At 40.8% G+C, this 23,565-nt stretch overlaps 1 protein-coding gene and 1 pseudogene across 2 annotated transcripts in view; one reads left to right on the forward strand and one right to left on the reverse strand.

The window, feature by feature from the left end:
• TRAK1 (trafficking kinesin protein 1) overlaps positions 1 to 23,565 on the forward strand; it is a 448,828-nt gene that overhangs the window by 106,772 nt on the left and 318,491 nt on the right. The gene's annotated exons all lie outside the window — the stretch shown is intronic.
• LOC148045866 (E3 SUMO-protein ligase KIAA1586-like) lies at positions 12,051 to 22,045 on the reverse strand (annotated as a pseudogene).

Here is a 23,565-nt window from a genome sequence, read left to right on the forward strand (position 1 = left end):
TAGAGGCTTTTAAAATGGCACTGAGCAGGCTGGTTTCTCCGGTAATAATGATAATAATGATTACTTTTTGTTAATTGTTACAAGAACTCAAAAATTTCAATCCTTATCACTTGTTTTACAATTGGCCAGCAGAAGGTTTTTAATTAGTTTCATTTTTACGAGACTTTCACTCTCTCATTAATCTTGCTTATCTGGAATTTAAATGGTGATGAATCTGCTGAACTGTCTTGTTACAGTGTTTACTCACTGAAAGTTTTGCGAAGCCTCAAATTTCAAAGTAAAGGGAGAAATTCAGCTTCTTTACTTAAAGCTGCTTAAAGCTGCATAGTCAGGCAGCAGAGTTTTATTAATTGCAGGAAGATAAATTTTGAAATGGCTTCAAAACCAAATTTTAATTTGAAGCTGTCACCCTCTATTCCCAGGGGCACATCCCCAGTGCCTGGCACAAGGTTGCAGCCTCCGCTCCCTACGCCCCCTGCTGGGGATGTGTTAACGAAAGAATTTTTCTTGAGCAAACTAAGCGTGGCTCTTAATGCACAGACAATTAAAATGGAAGACAAGCTTAGAGATCATAGAGAGGTGATAAAACAGGAGAGAAAGGAGGAAATAAAAGAAATGAAAGAAGAAATCAAAGATGAAATAATAGGACTTAAACAGGAGTTGTATGAGAAAATTGATGCCAGGGTTGTTAAAATTAAAGATGAAATGCTGAGACTTGTAACTGTATTGACAGAACATGTTTCTGGAATTGAAGATAGTCTAGAGGATCTTAATGACGCCAATACCAACTTGACATTGAAAACAGAGGCGGTGGAACAAAAAGTGGAAAATGCTGAAAAAGAAATTATTATGATACAGTATCGACAAATGGAGTTTGCATTAAGAGTAAGGGGGCTGTGTGAGGAGAAACAGGAGAACCTGAAACAGATCCTATCAGAAGCTTTTGATCGCCTGATGGGAAGACCAGGGACCAATCTTGACTGGCAAATCGACAAAGCTTATCGCGTTAACTCTTGGCTGGCAAAGCAGAAGCAGCTTCCTCGAGACATCGTTATATACTTCACTACAAGAGAGCTTAGAAATATGGTACTACAAGAGTCTTATAACACTAAGCTTCAAATTGGCGGTCAAGACCTGATTGTTTTGAAAGAGATACCACCTCAAATGTTAAGAGCCAGGAGAGACTATGCTTTTTTGGTCGAAGAACTCAGAAATCGTCAGATACAGTATAGGTGGGATGCACCATTTGGCATTATATTTACATTTGATAGGCAAAGATATCGCCTCAACTCTGTATAGAAAGCCCGAGATTTTTATTATAATATATTGAAGGCCGGATATCCTGCACCATCTGGACCTGGAGAAAGATCACAAGAAGGACAGGACAGACAGCAAACTACACAACCACCAGGTAAGATGGAGCATCTCTCTCTTCTAGAAGCGCAAGGTGTTATGGAACAAAGACCTAGCCGCATGATTACTAGACGAATGGAGAAACAAGCTAAAAAGCAACAACATCAACAATCACCGGCCATCGATCAAGGAACTACAGTAACAAGTCTGGAAGCAGTGGGAGGAGCTAGACCTAAGGTTAAACAGGCCATGCAGGAAGCTCTAAAAATGCTTCAGCCAACCAAAGATGACAACTAAGATTTTAACATAGAATGTCAATGGACTGAATTCTCCACAGAAGAGAAAGAAAATATTTCACTCTCTCAAACAGTTTAAGAATGATGTAATTTGTTTGCAAGAGACTCATATCAAGTCAACTGATCAAAAATATTTGATTAACTCAAAACTTGGTCAACATTTTGTAGCTTCCGCTATGGAAAAGAAGAATGGTATAGTTGTATACTTAAGAAAAGACATGAAAGCTGAATTAATAGAAGCAGATCCCTTCGGAAGATATATTGCTTTAGACTTAATCCTAGAAGGGAAAAAGACATTACTTTTGGGAATTTATGGTCCCAATCAACAGCAAGATAGATTCTATAGAAATCTTCATGCTAAATTAGTACAGTGGGACTATAGTTCCTGTATACTATTGGGTGACTGGAATGGAGTGATAGACACTAAGAGAGATAAGAAGACTTCCCGCCTAAATACTAAGATGCGAGCAAAGTTACCCAAACCTTTCTTTGACATCATGGATGACTTTGAATTGAGAGATATTTGGCGAGAAAGAAATGCAGAGGAATATGACTTCACTTTCTTCTCGGACAGGCATCAATCCCTTTCAAGGATTGATTTTATACTAACCACTAATGATTTGCTTTCTAGGGTCAAGAAGACAAAGATTGCGGCTAGGGTCCTTTCGGACCATAACCCAGTTTGGATGGAGTTGGGAAGGGTAGTGCAGGCAAGAAGGTCTTGGAGATTGAATGAAAACTTATTTAAATATGAAAAGTATATTAATGATTGTAAAAAATTACTGAATATTTTGTTTTGAATATGAATAAGGGTACATCTATGGAATTCGTATGGGATGCAAGCAAAGCGTATATGAGAGGAGTGCTGATGAATATAAATAAAACACATAGAAATAAACAAGGGTTAAAACGAACAGAACTGGAAGAGGAAATTAAGAGAAAAGAGTTGGAGTTAACAATGAACCCAGGCGATACAAAGGTTAAGGAAGCTATTAACATATTAAAATCTCAATTTGACATGTTGATCTCTGACCAGGTAGCCACTAATTTATTATATGCAAAACAATACTTTTTGTAATGCAAACAAACCTGGCAGATGGTTAGCTTATCAGATTAGGAAAAAAAGGAAAACTCGAAATATATCTAAACTGATTTACAGAGGGAAGGAGGTGTTTCAACAGGAAGAGATTCAAAAGGCATTTCGGGAATTTTTTACAGAACTGTATAAAGGGGATAAAATTAATGGTTTAGATATAGACAAATATTTAGATAAAGAGAAAATACCTTCAGTTAGAGAAGAGCACAGGCAAAAATTGAATCAACCAATAACCTCGGGGGAAATCTTGCAGGTAATTAAGCAATTAATGTTAGGGAAAGCACCAGGTACAGATGGCTTGACAGCGGTTTACTATAAAAATTTACAGTTAGAAATGGTAGAACCTCTTAGAGAATTATTTAATATGATTCAAATGGAAGGTAAAGTGCCTCCATCTTGGAAGACAGTGTTTATATCTTTGATACCCAAAGAAGATCAAGATACTACCCAACCCAAAAATTACAGACCTATTTCATTACTGAATGTAGATTATAAAATTTTTACTAAAATATTAGCAAATAGATTAATGTTGGTTATTCAACAATTGATACACACGGACCAAACAGGTTTTATACAGGGGAGACAGATGAAAAATAATGTCAGATTGATTATTAATGCATTAGAATATTTGGGAAAGAACAACCACATCCCTGCTGCGTTTATATTCTTGGATGCTGAGAAGGCCTTTGATCGAGTTAACTGGCAATTTCTGTTGAAGATATTGCAAAAAATGCAGATAGGAGATAATTTTTTACAGTCAATTAAAGCAATATACCAACAGCAAACAGCACAAATCATAGTCAATGGGAAGTTTAACAGACTCTTTTCAAATTGGAAAAGGTACAAGACAGGGCTGTCCTTTGTCCCCATTATTGTTTATTATAACTTTGGAAGTATTGTTGAATAAAATACGGGGCTTGGATGGTCTAAAAGGGATCAAGATTAGGCAGCAAGAATACAGAATGCGCGCTTTTGCGGATGATTTGGTCATAATATTGGAACAACCGCAGGAATCCAGTATGGTCTTAATGAATACGATTAATCAATATGGTCAAGTGTCTGGTTTTAAAATAAATTTAGGAAAAACCAAAATATTAGCTATAAATATAAATACTAAACAAAAGGAAGAATTAGTTGTGATGCTAGGATGTGAGGTAGTTAAAAAAGTCAAATATCTTGGAGTTAACATCTTAACTTCAAATGGGAAATTATATAAGCATAATTATGAACCACTTTGGCATAGTATATACAGACAGAGATGAAAAAATGGGAGAAATTGCACCTATCTTTGTTGGGTAGGATAGCGGCAGTGAAAATGAACATCTTACCAAAATTTTTATTTCTTTTCCAAATGTTACCTATACTTAAAAAAGACGCGAATCTTTTAGAATGGCAGAAGGGTATCAACAAATTTGTATGGGCAGGAAAGAAGCCGAGGGTAAAGATGAAAATAATGCAAGATGTACGTGAGAGAGGAGGCTTGAAACTACCTAATTTAAAACTATATTATGATGCAGTGGCATTATCTGAAATTAGTGATTGGACTCATTTAACTAATGATAGAATATTGAATATTGAAGGACACGATCTGGTATATGGTTGGCATGCTTACCTGTTATTCAACAAAAAATTGGATAAGAATTTTAAAAGTCATATTTTAAGAAATGCTTTACTGTGGGTCTGGAAAAAATACCAATATAAATTAAATGACAAGATACCCATGTGGGCAATTCCTAGACACGCAATTGAAAATATGAATATAGCACAAAAACAGGACAGAATTACTTACAGACAGCTTCTTACCTCGGAAAAGGGGGTACTACAATTAAAATCTTTAGAGGTATTAAAAGAGGAGAAGGTAGTTCAAACATGGTTCCAGTATGGGCAATTACAGGCTAGGTGGAAAATAGATCAAAAAATTGGTTTTATCCAAGTTGAGGATAACTTGTTTAAACAAATGAGAGATCAAAGCTTAATGCATATAAAGAGGATATATAATGTATTAATACAGATGGATTCGGAAACAGAATTAGTTAAAGATTGTGTGATAAAGTGGGCTCAAAACATTGAAGAACCAATAATGTTGGATACATGGGAAAGGATCTGGGTAAGAAATGTGAAATTTACACAAGCTCAAAATCTGAGAGAAAATTTTTATGTTCTATAGATGGCATTTAGATCCTAAAAAGCTGGCTTCTATGTATCCGAATGTACAGCCTAAATGTTGGAGGTGTGGTTCTCTCGATGCTACATATTATCATATATGGTGGACCTGCCAAAAGGTTAAGGCATTCTGGATAAAAATATGGTGGATTATGCAAAATATCTTTAAAAGAAGGATAAAGTTTACTCCTCAGTTATTCTTACTAGGTATATGTACTGACTTTACAGTGGTAGAGACTAACTTGATTCTGCACCTAATAACTGCAGCAAGACTGTTGGTGGCGCAATACTGGAAGAAGGAAGACTTGCCTACAACTCAAGAATGGACATTGAAAGTTACAAACTTAGCCGAGATGGCTAAAATATCGGCATATCTTAAAGATCACTCAAATGAGAGATATAAACGAGACTGGAAAAAATGGATTGACTATATACAAAATAAATACAGGACCAAGAAATTTTAGTTAGCCTATGCTTAAGATCAGAAATGATTTAAATTGTTTAAAGTTAGTTCAGCAAGAAGAAGCTAAGGTCAATGTAGAATGTCATTAATTTCTTTATTTCTTTTTTCTCAATAGATTTTAAACTGTGTTTGTTAAAAATCCATACCATGTACGGGTTCTGGGAAGTCAAGGGGGGGAAGGAGGAGGGGGGGTTGGGGGTGGAGGGAGGGGCATACAAAAAATTTGTACTTTGATGTTTTACTGATTGAGGAATGATGAAATATTTGTGTTTTAAAAGAAATAAAACTTTTGAATCAAGATAGTGATATATTTTCTTTCTTTTCTGTGGAGAGTTTAATCCATTGACGTTCCATGTTAGAAACTTAGTTGTCATCTTTGGCTCCCTGAAGCTTTTTTAGAGCCATTTGAACATCCTGGAATTTAACCTTTGGTCTGGCTCCTTCCACTGCTTCTAAGCTGGTAACTGTAGCATCTTGACCGGTAACAAGTGTTTGTTGTGATTGTTGCTTTTTTAATTGTTGGTCCATTCGTCTGGTAATCACTCAGTTTTGTCTTTGTTCCTTGGCTCCTTGTGCTTCTGAGAGAGAAAGATGATCCATCCTTGTTGATAATTGTGTAGTTTGCTGTCTATTTTGTCCTTCTTGTTCTCTTTCTCTAGGTCCAGGTGGGGCAGGGTGTCCGGCCTTCAAGATATTATGGTAAAAATCTCGGGCCTTCCATACTGAATTTAGATGGTATCTTTGCCCCTGAAAAATGAGTGCTAGCCCAATTGGTGCATCCCATCTGAACTGTAGCTGACGATTTTTAAGCTCTTTGACTAAAAAGGCGTAGTCTTTCCTAGATCTTAGCATTTGAGGTGGTATCTCTTTCAAAACAGTCACTTCCTGACCCCCAATTTGAAGCTTGGTTTTATAGGACTCTTGCAATATCATATTCCTCATGTCTCTTGTGGTAAAGTAAATCACAATGTCCCTTGGAATTTGCTTCTGTCTAGCCAGCCAGGAGTTAACACGATAAACCTTATCAATTTGCCAATCAAAATTCCCCCCTGGCCTTCCCATCAGACTATCAAAAGCTTCTGAGAGAATCTGTTTCAAATTTTCCTGGTTATTTTCACGCAAATCTCTTATCCTTAGTGCAAGTTCCATTTGTCTATACTGTAACATAATAATTTCTTTTTCAGCACCTCCGACTTTTTGTTAAACCACATCCATTTTGGATACCAAATTAATATTAGAGTCATTAAGATCTTCTAATCTGCTTTCAATTCTGGACACATAATCTGAAAACGAATTAAGAACCCCCAACATATCATCCCTGATCTTCTGAACCCGGGTCTCAAGTTTATCAGACAGTTCTTTATGAGCAACGGATATCTCCTCCTTAATTTTTGTTTCCATCATAACTACATGATTTTTAAATGCTTCAGCCAGTTCCTTCTGAAAAGTTTCTTTAGTTAGCAGCTCCCCTATGGGGGGAGGAAGTAATGACTGTAGTTTTCTGCCGGGGTGGGCGAACTGCCCGCACTTTTTGAAATGGGGGGGAACCTTTTGCATAGGGTTTTGCTTAGAAGCCATTCCATGTTTTAATCTTCTTCAGCCAATTAATAAGTCTCTGCTGGTCGATAGTGCAGCTGTTGCTGTTTAATTTAGTATTAAATCACTCCTTTTCTTTGAAGTTTTAAACTCCATAGGAATTCAAAGCCCGATTAGTGTTACGAAGCTGCTCGGTGCCGTTTTGAATATCTCTTTAGCAAGTGAGATATCAGAAGGAATTCTTGTAAAAATGAAGCTAAGGATTAATACAAACAATTAAAAGTTCATGTTTATAGGGTATGCTCGTCTTGAATTCAATAAATCAAATTTTTGTTCTGAGGATGGGTGGTTTGCTTTGTGCTGCTAATAAACAGCAGGAATTCCTGGCACGGAGACAATTCTGCTCTCGGGTGCCCTTCCTCCCCTCCCAGAGTCGATCTGAGAGAGTTAGGTGGTGCATTGCCCAGCACAATTAGCTCACCTTATCTCCTTAGCCCGAAGAAAAAGTAAACAAGCTGTCAGACGGCTGATGGATTACTGTTCAGACAGTTTAACGCGACCAGGATTCCGGAGCTGGAACGACCAGCTCCCACCGGCAAGCCCCTCCCCCACCAGAAGCGAAAGGCTGCTCCTATTTTCATAGGCAGCCCTTTCGGAACAATGACTCCCCTTCTACTTTGGTGGTTTTACCAGGTCCTATTCCCAATCACAGGACCGCACCCAGGATAGGGTGTCCTTCAGGGACAAATCCAGACAGCAGGGGAACCGCAGGTCCTTTCGAGGGTTTTTTTTCCAACTGCTCCTTTCGCAGATCCCAGTGACCGTCACCGGTCGCCTTCCATCAGGTCCCGCTCCCGAAATCGACTCACAAGCGACAAATGTTGCAGGCGGAGGTCCTGCATCTACTGGACATAGTGGCCATAGAGCAGGTACCCTGGGGTCAGGAAGGCAGGGATTCTACTCGATCCTCTTTCTGGTTCCCAAAGCCTTGGTAGGGGTGAGAGCCATACTGGATCTCAAGAAACTAAAAATCCATATAACGTACAAGTGCTTCAAGATACAATCACTCCAGACCATCTTGGGTTGCATAAGGTAGGGCGACTTCCTGACATCAATCGACCTGAAGGAAGCGTACTTGCACGTTCCCATTCATCCAGCGCATAGCAAGTTCCTGAGGTTTCAGTTTGCAAACCAGCATTATCAATACAAGGCTCTTCCCTTCGGCCTATCATCAGCCCCCAGGATGTTCACCAAACTTCTGGCTGCTGTCGTTGCACACTTCAGGTCTCGTCCAGTAAGGATCGTTTGTTACCTGGATGACATCCTGTTAATGTCGTTGTCCAGACAGCAGGCATGCCAGGATCTCAACGCCACCATCCACACACTACAGTGACAAGGGTTCTCCATCAATCTGGAGAAGAGTCACTTGGAGCCTACCTCCAGGATTTAACACCTGGGCACTGTGATCGACTCCAGACCCTGCAGGGTTTTCCTCACACAGGAGTGGAGGGACAGCATCACATCCCTCATACATCAGATCAGGAAATCCAGGTCAGCACCTCTAGTGACTATCTCAGCTGCTGGGGAAGCTGATTTTGTGCATCACTGCAGTCCAGTGGGCACGGCTGCATGCACAAGAACTTCAGTTGTTCCTTCTTCCCATGCAGCAGCGCAAAGCCAGCAACTCCAAGAGGATGGTCAACATTCCCCCAAGAGTGGTTCGGTCGCTCGGGTGATGGCAATCCTCAGCACTAGCGAGGGGGTCCCTCTTCAAAGAACCAGAGCGCCTGGTCATAACAACAGACCCAGCTTATATGGCTGGGGCGCCCACCTACAGACTCGTGACGCAGAGCAGATGGTCGCAGGTGGAGCTCGCCCACAACATAAACTGGCTGGAACTCAGAGCCACCAGACTAGCCCTGGACCACTTCCGTTGATTCATCGAGGGCCGTCATGTCCTCATTCTGACGGACAACATCGCCACCAAGGCTTATGCCAATCATCAGGGCAGAACTCGATCAACGGCCCTGATGTCAGAGGCAGAGGCCTTGGGACGATGGGCGGAATGCCACCTCGAGTCCTTGAGGGCAGACCACATCTCCAGAGAAGACAACATGACAGCGGACTGGCTGAGCAGAACGACCATCAGCAACTTGGAAAGGCAGCTCCATCCATCTCTGTCCCACCAGCTGACATAGAGATTTGATCTTCCGGTTATAGACCTGTTTGCCAGTCCCGAGAAGGCTGAGCTCCCCTGGTTCTTTTCAAGGTTCCAATGCTCCAACGTGGAAAGGGACGGACGCCCTTTGGTGCCGTTGGTCCCCGGGACTGTTATACGCATTCCCACCCCTCCCACTGATTCCTCAGGTGATCAGGAAGATCTTGCTGGAGGGGGCCAAGGTACTGCTCGTCGCTCTGCACTGGCCAAGGAGGTCCTGGTTCGCCAACTTTGTCAGTTTGTCAGTGACCAAGCACTGGCGCATTCCTCGGGAGCAGATCTCACTCTGCCAGGGGGCCATCCCTCACCCGGACCCTCAATGGCTTCAATTGGCCGTGTGGCACTTGAAGGGGAGTTCCTGAGGCAGGACAACTTCTCTGACAAGGTCATCTGCACCATCCAGGCGTCCAGGAGACCTTCTACTGTGTGGATCTATGATGCGACATGGACCAGTTTTTTCTCTTGATGTCACTCCCATCAAATCATCGCCACAGCTGCGACAATTCCGCAAATTCTGGACTTCCTCCAGGAGGGCTTGGACAAGGGCCTTGCCCCCAACACACTGGAGGCAGATAGAAGCCCTGGCCACCATCTTGTCCAGAGATGATTCTCAACTGCTCAGCAGACACCCAAGGATTCGCAGTTTCCTGAAGGGGGCTACCAACTTATGCCCTCCAACAGTACACCATTACCCAACTTGGGACTTGTCAATTGTCTTGCAGACCTTAACTTCGCCACCGTTCAAACCTATTCGCTTGGCTAGTCTACGGCATTTGTTGCTCAAAACTGCCTTCCTCGCAGCCATTACATGAAACCGCTGGGCGAGATCATCCGAAGGCACGGGATAAAATACCACCAATATGCGGATGATACACAGTTGTATCTGTCCGCCCCGTGCCAACTCAATGAAGCGGTGGACGTGATGAACTGGGGTCTAGAAGCTGTAAAAGACTGGATGAGAGCAAACAAGCTGATATTCAACCCAGACAAGACCGAGTGGCTGTTGTGTTTCCCTCCCAAAAATTTGACCAACATACCATCACTCAGGCTGGGGGGACAAAACTTACACCCCTCAGAAAGGGCCCGCAACTTGGGAGTCCTCCTGGACCCACAGCTGACTTTTGACCACCATCTCTCAGCTGTGACCAGGGGGGCATTTGCCCAGGTTCGCCTGGTGCGCCAGTTGCGGCCCTACCTGAATCGGGAGGCTCTCACAACAGTCACTCGAGCCCTTGTGATCTCCAGGCTGGAATACTGTAATGTGCTCTACATGGGGCTGCCCTTGAAGAGCATCCGGAGACTTCAGCTAGTCCAGAATGCGGCCGCGCGAGTGATCGTGGGCGCACCACGGTTCGCCCACATAACACTGATCCTCCGTGAGCTGCACTGGCTACCTGTCGATCTCCGGGTGCACTTCAAGGTCCTACTCACCACCTATAAAGCGCTCCATGGTAGTGGATCTGACTATTTGAGAGACCGCCTTCTGCCAATTACCTCCCTGCGTCCCATCAGATCGCATAGAGTTGGCCTCCTCCGTATTCCATCCGCCAGTCAGTGCCGACTGGCGACTACTCGGAGGAGAGCCTTCTCTGTTGCGGCTCCGACACTATGGAACAATCTCCCCGTGGAGATTCGTACCCTCACCACCGTCCAGGCCTTCCGCACAGCCCTCAAGAACTGGCTAGCCCGTCAGGCCTGGGGATAAGTTTACTTTTACCCCTCCCGAATGCTGAGTGAATGTTGAGTTTTACTGTTTAATTTACTTTTGTTCACATTTCTTTTGTATTGTCCTACACTCCCCTTCCTTTTTGATTGTAAGCCGCCCTGAGTCCCCTCAGGGAAAAGGGCGGCCTATAAATGTCCAATAAATACCAAAAAATACCAAAATTACCTTAGTGCGCAGAATCTCGGAGCTGGCTGCGGTCTCCGTATTATCCATTCGGACAGGGTCATTCTGAGATTGGATCCAGCCTTTTTACCAAAAATTAACAGCTTATTCCACTGAACGCAGGATGTGATCCTCCCCAACTTTTGCCTGCACCCTAGCCATCCCAGGGAATGTGTCTGGCACAAACTGGGTGTGCGCCGTGTTGTGCGGGTATACAAAAAGAGGATGGCCTCCTTTCGCAAGTTGGAATCGTTCTTCATTTCCTTCCAGTCCACTTCAATGGGCAGGAAAGTGTCATCTTCCACCATAGGTCGTTGGCTGCACGCATGCATCAAACTGGCCTACGAACTATAAGCCAGGCCTGTTCCTCCTCGTATAACAGCACACTCCATGAGGAGCACTGCAACGATGGCCTCCTGGGCCACTCAAGCGCCTATTGAGGAGATCTGTTGGACAGCTACTTGGTCCTCACCGTCTCAGTTCATTTGAAATTACAGACTGGACTCCTTTGCCTCAGCTGAGGCTTCATTTGGAAGGAAGGTCTTACAGCAAGTCCTAGCGGGTCCTGCTAACCTGGACATTCCTTCTTCTCACTCTGGGACTATATAGCTTGGGTATGTACCATGCTTGGACACTCCAAACAGCGCCTAGGAGAATGACTGTTGGCTTACCTGAATGGTCGTTCTCTAGGCGCTGCAGGAGTGTCCAACCCCGCCCTGGGGTTTTCTCGTGAGGGTGTGTGACTTAGCACCTCTATGGCACGGACTTTTCCATATAGCAACCTTTGAATCAGATATCTTTGTTTTTAAAACAGCCTCTGTGGAGAGCAAGAGGTGCGGCTACACAAAATTTGACCTCAGTCCTTGGGCAGCAAGCTGAAGTTAACCCATGCTTGGACACTCCTGCAGCGTCTAGAGAACAACCATTCAGGTAAGCCAACAGTCATTCTCCCACACCTTCCTTTCCACTTTCTTAGAAGCAGAAAGTCACAAGTCTAATCTGGAAGAGAAACACTGTGCTGAACCATTGAAAAGTGGTCATTCACCCTCTTTCTGCTTCACCGGATCTTTGATTGGGGGTTTCTCCTGGAGCAGAAGCAGACAGCCTCTTCCAGTAAAGATCTCTGTGTCTTCTAATTTTCTTCCAGAGCAGAACAAAAAAGCTTCTTCCAGTGAAGGTTTTTCCATGTCTTTATTCTGACTTTCCCCTGGAGGGGAAAAAAAAAAGCCTAGAGGAAGATTAGTGAAGTCTTCCTGGTGTGTTTATTCTGATTTTCCCCTGGAGCAAAATCATCTCGTGGCAGGCTTTAAGTCAGAATCCCACACTTATTTTAGTCTGTAGATGGCCCACCTACTATTTATTTTACCCCTTCTGTCTGTGTCACTTCTCCAAACTGTACACTTGTCTCAGTCACAAGACACACACACACACACACAAAAACAAACACACACACATTTTTCCACACACATGGAAAAATTGTCTTCCATGAAACTGGTCTCTCTGGTGTCAAAAATGTTGGGGACCTTTGAATTAGATAATGCAGGGTCCCTACATAAGAATTATGTATTAAAAGAAAAGCAACTAACTTACTCTGTTCTTAAAAGTTAAATCTGTTGCACACAAAAAATAGAGGAGCTGTGATCAACTATCACAGCCACCATTTTGACAGTTTTGATGTACTGGTATCTTTGTTTGTTTTTAGTCTTTGAAGTGATCACCAACTACAAGGCAAGGAGGCATTGAGAATTGTTTCCTCGTTTGCATTTGAACTTCCAAGAAGGGACAGGAAAGGAGAAAAAGAAAAGACAAAAAAAAGAACAAAAGAGGAGAAGAGAGCAAGGAAGGAAAAAGGAGAGAGGCAAAGATAGAAAAAAGGAGAATGAAGAGGGAAGGAAAAAGAAAAGGGAAAAGAGGAAGGAAGGAGAGAGAGAGGGAGATTATAATGAGAGAGAGGGAGAGGGGTCTGAGGGAAGTTCTGCCTTAGCACTTGACCACCAGCAGCCCTGCTGCCCTTTCGCCATCACCTTGTCTCCCCCTGACCTCTCCTGGTGGTCTCCCGTCCTAACGCTGAGGATGCTTTGGTTACAAAGCCAGATTTCACAAAGAGAGAGTTGGTGTCCCTCTGACCCCACATTTTGCCCTCCCGTACACACCATAAGCAACCTGGCCAAGAAGAATGAGCAGAGTAGCAGCAGCCACAAGGAGTTCAGTGCAGCCAGGAGCCCCCTTTGGGAAGCTTGGCTGGGCTGAGGAGTCCTGGTGCCTTGGGAGCTTGAGAACCAACTGGATGCTTGCCCTCTACTGCCCAGGACTCCAGGCAGCCTACCATCCACGGGTCCTCCACATGGCTTGAGAGGGACGGCAAGGATCTGGTGGACATGAGTTTGGCATTCGTCCTGGTCTCGCCTTTCTCCACTGGAGACAATGGATCCTCCCAGTCCCACCCAGTCCACCACAGGCACCTTCCCAACATGAGGAATGTTGAGCTGGCCATGACCACCCCCATCCTCGCCAGACACCCCACCTTTACTCTCCCGAAGTCAACCACAACCCTGATATAGCCCTCAATAAAATCGAGTTTAACATCCCGGTCTAGAAAAGTAAATAATCTCCAAGTAGTGTACTTCAAATTTGGGAAGAAAAACACAGTTTTAAAGAAGCTTCTAGATAACCTTTGCTTTCTGATTTGTAGCTGAGCTATAAAGCTATTTTTGAAGGACTTGATTAGAGTGAGATAAGAGTAGGAAGGGCATTCAGTTACTTTTCAAGTGTTTATTCTGGAAACTATTCCTACTGCTTAAAAATCACTAAAAAAACTGGTGAATTATATATACTAACAAAAATTATATATGTTTTAGTCAAATTCCTTGAGTTTATAATTGTAAAGTAGGTTTATATGGACAATTTTTGTACTATATAGAAAAACTGAACTAAAAAGAACTGTAATCCATATATATTTTAGGTTTTTAAACTGAAAATAAAAATAAATAAAGTTTTTAAATACATTGTAGTTTTGGCTTCAGTTTCTGCTGTTTTTTATAGCATTAGCTTCTTTTTTTGTTTTTTAATCTTATGCTAGGTGCTCATAGTCTCATTTTACAAGTTGGGGAGAATATAAATCAAATAAATGAATAAAATCAACTAAAACATTGTAATCTTAATGATAATAAACAATTGGTTACATTAGTTAGTTAATCATTATTATATAATGCAAAATTGAGGTTTAGGTTAGTAAATTTTGTAGTTCTCAAATTGTTCAATATATAATATTTTTTTATAATAAAAATTAGAAGTAAATTAATGTATCTGAAATTCTGAAACATTTGGAAAAATATGTAAAAATAACAATACACAGAGCATATAACATTACCAACCAGCTTTTTTTTTTAGTATAATAAACTGGCATCTTAGGTGATACTAAGGAAATATGTATGTATTCATAGAAAAGTAGTGATTTTTCTGCTTTTATTTTGTAAAGGTGAGTACTTAAATGTAGTTGCTTAACTTTCTACTATGTATTTAAGCTCCATCATTTTAAAAATCTGGATTATTTTTATGGAAGTGACACTTTCCCTTCTATACAAATGGCTGCATGGAGAAAATGAGAACTTTATAATGTATACTCAAAATTCAGATGAAATGAATATAATAAGAGCAAGCCAAAATTTGACAGCTGCTGCTAAAAATAAATAATAAAGCCAGCCAGCCAGCCAATCAGTCTGGCGGCACCATTTCTAAATTAGATTGCTTGACCTTGAAAGAGATTATTAATATGCTTCTCACCATTGGGATAAAAGTATTATGCAGGTATCAGTCATCAGTTAGGGCTCGTTTGGCCTGGAATATTTTTTCCATTTTCAGATAAATGCATCTAATTTCCATGTCTTTGGCAATTCTCAGTCATCCAGATCATGGTTGTTCCTGTTCAAAAGGCAACTGGGTTTTTGGGGTTTTTTTTACTTGAAAATGTTTTGCTTCTCATGCATAAACTGAACAAACTTTTTGAATGAGGAGTGAAACATTTTCAAAAAAAAACCCAAGCAAGTCCAGTTACCTTTTAAATAACACCTCTGGGACATCTAATTTACAGTAATATAATTTGATATGCTTCTAGGAAGATCTCTCTCTCTCTCTCTCTCTCTCTCTCTCCCTCCCTCTCTCTCTCTCTCCCTCCCTCTCTCTCTCTCTCTCTCTCTCTCTCTCTCTCCCTCCCTCCCTCCCTCCCTCCCTCTCTCTCCCTCTCCCTCTCCCTCTCTCTCTCTCTAATATACGTGTGTATGTGTGTGTGTATGTATGTATGTACATACATACATACACACATATATATATGTATACACACACACACACACACACACACGCAACCCCCCCACCCACCCACCCCATATATATATTTGCTTTATTGTAGTGCATAAACTGGATAAAAACAATAGAGTTGTCTGGTAGAAAAAAATAACTTTTCACTGGAGGGGGTTATATAGTGCCACAAATTAATGTGCATAATCTATAGTGATACTTCTGTTGTAGAAAATTATTTGCACTAACATTTAGCTATGTTTTGTCTAAAACTTTGTCTCATTTTTGTTTAATCCCATAGCATGATACTTTTATAGTATTTCATTGTTCTATTATTTGAAAGAAACAAAAAGCAAAAAGCAACTAATCTTCAGTAGTTGAAATCTACTTCCCAGAAAGTGGCCATATGTAAGCAATATAGGAGGGAATGCCTTGCAGGAGAAACAAGCTATGGAAGATGACAACATTGTGGTAAATATGTGATTTTTAACCAGTTATATTCCCTATGGTAGCATTTTGTAAATACAGCATACCATGTTTTCATATTTTACATGTGCCAACCTGTACTAAAAAATTGGAGACTTTGGCTCTAGATCCCTATAAATTAAATTGCTGCATTCTGTGTGGAATGTGCAAGCATCTGCATGCTTGGAAGGCATTTTGACCCTTCGGGTATTAGGCTGCCTTGATAGTACCCAGAATTTTGAATCAAGAACTGATTCTAATAAAGCAAAAAGAGGAAGTAGCTGCAACTGGCCATTTTTATATCATGTGAATATTGCACAAGAAGTACTGGTAGCTATTTATAGCATTTGCTGGAAGGATCTAAATGAGGCAGGAGATGTCACACAGATGTTACTGAGAATATTATTTATCACTGAAGATCATGAAAGTATATTGGTGCATTTATACAGTATCTCTTTTAGCCTCATATTTTAAGCACATCTACATTCTATGTATGGTTGTTCGATTGTATATATTAACATTCTGTTTGTTTGAAGCTAAATTACAGTATCTTGCAAAGTCTCTGAAAGCAATTACTGTATATAACATCTTTAGGAGAGCTCCCTTAGAATTTTTTCTTCTGTTGAATGCAAATATTGTACTTTCTTGATACAATTTTCTCCTCAGGTCATTAGCTATAGTAAAAAAAATCATGATAATCTAATCTATATATTTTCCAAGCCATAATCCATTGTAGCATTAGATCAGACATTAACTTCATTTTTATGGATTTATGCAATATGTGATTATAATAATAAGCTATAATAATATTGATAGGGAGCAAGTAAAAGTGTTCATATGTGGCATTATTTTGAGGGCCATATTTGTATCGATATTGGGAACCATCTGATATATACATGGGATAATATAAAGGATAGAGGAAGAGATTAAAAATTCACTATGGAGATAACTGACCTGTTTGCCACTTATCCTTTTTTTTTCTCTTACTATTTTATTCCTCCCCTGCAGTTTACAGGAAAAGACCAAATAGATTTAGTGGTGGTAGGAACAGAATTCTTGTGTAACAGATTTGAATTAAACAAATAATTGCTAATAGTCTAAGGTTGTAAATTGCATATCCCAGATTGTGAAATCTTTCAAAACTTCAGTGATTTTAGGTCACTCTCATCTTAATTTACCATATAGTCTTATTCTGATTCCCTTGCTTTAAAATTAACTGTGGTAATAAAATAGTTCAAATTATTTTTTCATTGCTGTTTTGTGTAAATACTAGAGGTAATCTTCCATATATGACCACAAATGGGCCCAGAATCACATTTGTTAAGTGAAGTGGTGGCGCAGTGATTAAGAATGCAGGATTTCAGGCTAATTCAGTTCACTGCCAGAAGTTCAAACCTGACCGACTCAAGGTTGACTCAGCCTTTCATCTTTCTGAGGTCGGTAAAATGTGGACCCAGAATGTTGGGGGCAATATGCTGACAATATGCTAAAAAGCTTAGAGTGGGATGTAAAGCATTGTGAAGCGGTGTATAAGTCTAAATGCTATTACTGTTAAGTGAGATACCACATGACTGCTTTGCTCTAAAACTCTAATCCTGATTCTGCCAGTTGAAATCTGTTCCACCAGTGCATTGAGGGGTTTCCCTTTTCTTGGCACGTTGGAGGAACAGACCTCAAATCTGGCAATAATGCTAGTGAACAGAAGGGAGGGAAAATCTCTCCGCATGCTGGGGGAGTAGATCTCAAGTCCAAAATCCCCTCTGCTTGCAACTTGCCCTGCCAGTTCCCCCACTGAATTTTTGGGGAACCTACAGAAAAGCTTGCAAATGGTGATCATATGATTGGAGGGGACTCGGCAACCAGTCGGAAATGGAATAGATTGCCAAGCATCCAAAATATGGTCCTGTTATCAAGGGTTCTGTGTAATATTTTATGATGGTTAGAAGTGCTTTGTAGGCTGTAAAGAACTAACTCCAAAACTGAACAGAGACTAGTAACAGTCATGAAATGAAGTTATAAGTTGGAAACTACCTATATTCCATTTAGAAGATAATAAAATTGCTTTCCTTCAATTTGAGTATAGCTTCAGATATTAATGAATTACACTGTACTTTTTGAAAACCATAGATAATTAGAGAATAAAAGAATAATCTAGACAATGTGTGTACTGAGGGAGCTCAACCAATCTCATTATACATATGTTGTGCACTGACAATAAAGTACTATTATATTGCATGTAATTTATGAGTTAGAATTGGAATATTTTTAGGGTAGGTAACCCCAAGAGAATTTAGCAATTACCTGTGACAAATCAACAGTACAAGAATTACTTTCAAAAACACTCAATCTATCACCCTTGGCCATAGCTTTTTAGATTGCTATTTATTGAAATTTCCTTTTATGAAAGAACAAATATGGAAGTAATTTATTTTTATGCTAACATAATTTTTTTGTCAACTCATCATGCATTGATTTTATAATTTGGGTCTTTGGTTTTTCTTCTCTTGTATATAATGGTAGTATGGGATTCATGTGCCTTGTACAGCTTTCTTTTTGGTTTTTATTTTTAGAAATTCTGTCCTCATTCTCATCCTTTCTCTTTCTCTCTCTTTCTTACTATGAATGCCAAAATATATTCAGTAGACTTCAAAGAGCTTCAGTTGTGGTGGTAATTAAGCATATGCCTCTGTATATTACTAAGATGAAACAAGTATCCATTAATTCAAATGTAGGGAGATATAAAAAGAGGACATTGAAGAAGAAGGACTGACATATATATTTTTATGTGGTTCCCTTCTTCTAGTGGGAAAGTCACTACATTGAAAATTGTTCCTGAATTGGAAATTTTGTTCATTACTTACAATATGAAGAAGAAAGAAAGGAGAATGAAGAGGGCAGGAAAAAGAAGAAAAGGGAAAAAGGAAGGAAGGAAGGAAGGATGCCCCCAGCCCTGTCCAGGCCACCACGGTCATTCGACATGAGAGATGTGGAGCTGGTCATGCCTGCCTTGCCCCCCCCCCTCCCGGTCACCCCCTCCCCCAAGGTCAACCACAACCATGATGCAACCCTCAACAAAATCAAGTTTGACATAGAGCTCTAAGAGCCAAAAAGGTTTATGCAAAACCTTAATTGGATCAGGCAGCTTCTTTGTTATAGCTAACAATTGGCTATAGTTCAAAGTTTTAGAATGCTTTTAGTTATCTGCCCATGTTTCCCCTGCCCATGTTATGTTTAGGATTTGTAATTGCAGGGAGAATAAAAAAATTGCAGGAGGAAAAAAGGAGAGAGAAAAAAGATAGCAATGGCTGCTACCCCACATTCCCTAGTCATACTACAACCAATTAATTAGTAATTTAGTAATTTAATAAATTTATATGCCGCCCAGTCCCGTAGGACTCCGGGCGGCTTACAAAAACAAGATAAAAGTTAAAAATGGAAAAAGAGAAACAAATTTAAAAACAACACACCATACATTCCGTCTAGGTGGGGCTGGACCTCGTTCATGAAGTCAACAGCCCCAAGCCTGCCGGAATAGCCAGGTTTTAGTGGCTTTTCAGAAGGCCAAGAGAGTAGGAAGGGTCCGGATCTCTACGGGTAGATTGTTCCACAGGGCTGGAGCAGCTACAGAGAAGGCCCTACCCCGAGGGGCCGCCAGCCGGCATTGTCCGGTTGACGGCACCCGGAGAAGGCCCAAACTGTGAGATCTTATTGGCTGTTGGGAGGTATGTGGCAGGAGGCAGTCTCTCAGATATCCAGGTCCTAAGCCATGTAGGGCTTTAAAGGTAACTAGCACCTTGAAGCGCGTTCGGAGACCAATAGGAAGCCAGTGCAGCTCGCGGAGGATGGGTGTAACATGGGTGTATCTATGTACACCCGATATCGCTCGCGCAGCTGCATTCTGGACCAACTGTAGTCTCCGTACACTTTTCAGGGGCAGCCCCATGTAGAGCGCATTTCAGTAATCGAGCCTTGAGGTGACAAGGGCAAATAATTGTAATTATTTACTATATATTGATTTTACAGTATATAATGTCGAAATGGCACTATGTAACCTAAAGCCATCTCTGTCTATTGGCCCTGATGGATTGTGCCTACTTCTTAAAAAAACTTGCCACTGCCACAGCTGAAGCTCTATGCACAATCTACAAGGTATCTTTCAGAACTAGTTCCTTGCCTGACCTATGGTCATTAGCCACAATCATACCCAGGGGTGGGTTTCAAATTTTTTTACTAATGGTTCTGTGAATATGGCTTATTTTGTGGGTGTGGCTTAATTTTGTGGGCATGGCTTGGTGGGCATGTGACCATGTAGGAGTGGCTTGGCAATTGTGGCTGGGAGGGAGTGGCCAAGTTGATGTCATTGAATTCTTTGTTCCAATGAATGACCTACAAAAAGAAGATATAAAAAAGGGAGTTTATTATTTTGTGCACTTACTACTTAAATAAGAATAAAATAAATATACAAAACAATAAAAGAACTACGTACAGGAAGAAGATGACTGTCCTTGCTGTCTTCAACATCACTGACGATCTTGCTCCAATGAATGGCCTGCACAAAAAAGAGACAAAAAGGAACTCTTTAATTGCATGCACTACATAAGGATGAAACCAGCACACAAAACAATAAAAGAGCTACTTACAGAGGAAATATGACTGTCCTGCCTGTCTTCAGCACCACCAACTGACCATCTTGCTCCAATGAATGGCAAGGAAGACTTTAATTGCATGCACTTATACCTTACATAACACAATAAAAGAGATACACTCTACTTTCTTACTTGTGATATTGGTTTTGTGGTTGAAGATGTATCCACACTGTTCTTTTGTTTCTGGCCTCCTCAGTTGCAGTTTTCGTACACTTAATGCATGGATTATAGGCCTTATGATGGAGTGCTCTGAGCCACTTCTTGACGGAAGGAGTTCGGTCCCATTTTGTTACAAGTATGCCAATATCACTAATTATCAAATTGCTAAGGTTTGGAATAGTTAGGTGGGTTCTTTGTCGTTAACTTATGAGGTTCATTTTTGAGAACCCCCTTTCCGCCTCTGCTGAACTAACAGCAATTGTCCTGACAATATCTCTAGCTTTTTTGATACTGTCAGGAATTGTATAGTTCTTTGGATCTTTGAGTACGTTTTCCACAAAATCAATGTAGTCATTCAAATTAATTTTGTAATTAAACATTTCACCAAATTCAATCAATTCTTCCTCTGCTTCTGCCTATGAAACGACTACATCTTCAATGTTCCAGTAATCCGGGTCCAAATATGTGAGAAATTATAATTTGTTTGTGTCTGGCAATTGGCTACCTCTTTTTAGATGTTCGCAATCCATCAATCTTTTGTTCAAATTGATGTTGCTTTCCAAAAGTTTTTCATGAAGAAATGTAATAAATCATTGATTTTGAACAAATTTTATATTTTGGAAGCCTTCAGAAGTTATCATTCCATCAACCTTTTTTTCATATGGGACCTTTCCCCATCTAAAAATTGCAAATGCTTTAATTGATTGCAATACCATTTTTTTGGCCTTGATGATGTCTGTGTTTCTCCCTTGCAAGGCATTTGACAGAAGAGGAATCTTTTTTAGAATATCAATCAGGAGGGCCAAATCAGTCAAAAAATTAATTTTTAAGAAGGGCAGCCATGCCTGGGTATTTTCCATTGTCCAGAAAAAACTGATGTAGCACTGGATAAGCACGCCACACAGCTATGATTAACCTTAAGCTACAGGTAGCCCATCTTGGTCCCAAAACTCTGCTAAACTTCATGATTTCAATGCCCAATTGTTCAAAGATTTGGAAAAGTTTCATCTGGCTCTTGCAGGATTTATGGAAAGTGGTGTTTATGTTGTCAAGCAATATTTTGAAGTGGTTCAATTGCTTGATATCCTTTATGGAGTCATCCAGCACAAATTAGAGGCGATGGTTCAAACAGTGCCAGATTACAATGTTTGGAACTCTTTAGCTATTCTGGTGCTGACTCCAGTTTTTCTCCCAAACATATCGCTGGCACCAATGGAGCAGTATTCTATTAAATGCTTTTGCAGATATTGTGTTGTAAACCCAACTTTATGTAAGCTTCCTATCACTGAAGAACATATTGGGTCCACATCTTGTTTATCCAATTCCACCAGCTCAACGAAAATGGTTGTTGGGCATTCTGAATCCTCAACTTTTACAAAAATTATCACAACTGGTTTCATTGATAGCATTGAGACTTCATCAATGATCAAACACACTTTCAGATTTTTTGCAATAATGCTGGTAAACATGTTGGTTTTAATTTCTTTTGCAATGAAATCAACTATTTTCACTGAGGAACTCTATGAATGCAAGCCTACTCCCAAATCTACTCCAATTGCAGTTGGCAAATCTCCCTTTCCTTCTATTTCTGAGAATGCTCTACATCTACATCTTTGTGCCAGATTGTAAAATCTAAGAAATACTGTGCTAGTAGTAGATAAATGTTTTTTCAATTGACTTATCTACTACTTTTGTTATAGCATCCTGCTTCTGTTTAATGTTTTTTCTGCAAACGATGTGTTATTTTGATTTAAAATGTTCCTTCATTTTTTTCCTTAGAGATGCTTGCTGCACCTCCTTACTTGTCCCTGTTGTCTCGTGTCAGGGTTCCAAATAACATCTAAAATTAAATCAGAATCCAAGGCAAAGTATTGCTCAACGTTCCAATTTATTAAGAGAACCATGTTGGCACATCTGGGAAAACCTGAAACTGAAAGCTTCCTGGTTTCCCCCACCCAGTTGAAAGTTCAAGATCTTGCCCCCACACCCACAAGTCCATCACATGGTCCAATCTTCCACTGCCAAGCTGGCAGTTCCACCCATCCAGTTCTCGTCAGGTGCAAAGTTGTAGAGACAAAGGATGTCTTTGGATTCTAGAAAGGAATTTTATTTTGGCTACATGGCATTCCATTCCATACTATCCCCCCAATAGAAACGACATAGTAGAATAATAGAAAGTGTGGCAGGCCAAAGATCCCAAAGGGAATATAGCTGCAGGCCTGACAGACAGCCTCTCCTTAGAAGAAAAATGTTTTCTGAAAAGAGAATAATGTAGGGGTTATCATAGCAGAAGCAATCTCCCCCCCCCCCAGGAGGACCCTTTGGCTTATCAAGAAACTTATGTAATTGTTTTACTAACTTATCCGCTCTTAGGTTCCAGCTTTTCACCCAAGTAGGTTCAGACAAATGGTACCCCTTCTTGAAAGGGAGGGATGCGGATGACCCTTTACAAGGTAGAGCTGAGGAATTTGTTCAGTTTCTAACGGATAAAGTTGCTCGGATTCGGACAGATCTGGACTCCAATTGCACGGTACCAGCCGAGGGGGAAGGTCTTGAGCGAATTTTATGGAGCGAGTTTTAACTTGTCGCTCCTGAGGAAGTAGACAAGGCCATGAGAGCGGTGAGTGCCTCCACCTGTTTACTGGACCCATGTCCCTCCTGGGTGGTCTCGACCAGCAGGGAGGTGACACGTGGCTGGATCCAGAAGATAGTTAACATCTCTCTCCGGGAGGGGTCCTTCCCGCACCTCCTAAAGGATGCGGTGGTGAGACCCCTCCTGAAGAAACCTCTGGATCCAGCCATTTTGAGTAACTATCGTCCAGTCTCCAACCTCCCCTTTGTAGAGAAGGTTGTTGAGAAAGTGGTGGCCTTTCAACTCGGACGGTCCTTGGATGAAACCGATTATCTGGATTCCTTTCAGTCCGGTTTCAGGTGTGGTTACAGCACGGAAACTGCTTTGGTTGCGCTGATCGATGATCTCTGGCGAGCC

The sequence above is a fragment of the Thamnophis sirtalis genome, unplaced genomic scaffold (assembly GCF_051295495.1).
Source record: "Thamnophis sirtalis isolate CommonGarterSnake01/CBP01778 unplaced genomic scaffold, rThaSir2_p1.2 scaffold_4, whole genome shotgun sequence".
Lineage (NCBI taxonomy): Eukaryota > Metazoa > Chordata > Lepidosauria > Squamata > Natricidae > Thamnophis > Thamnophis sirtalis.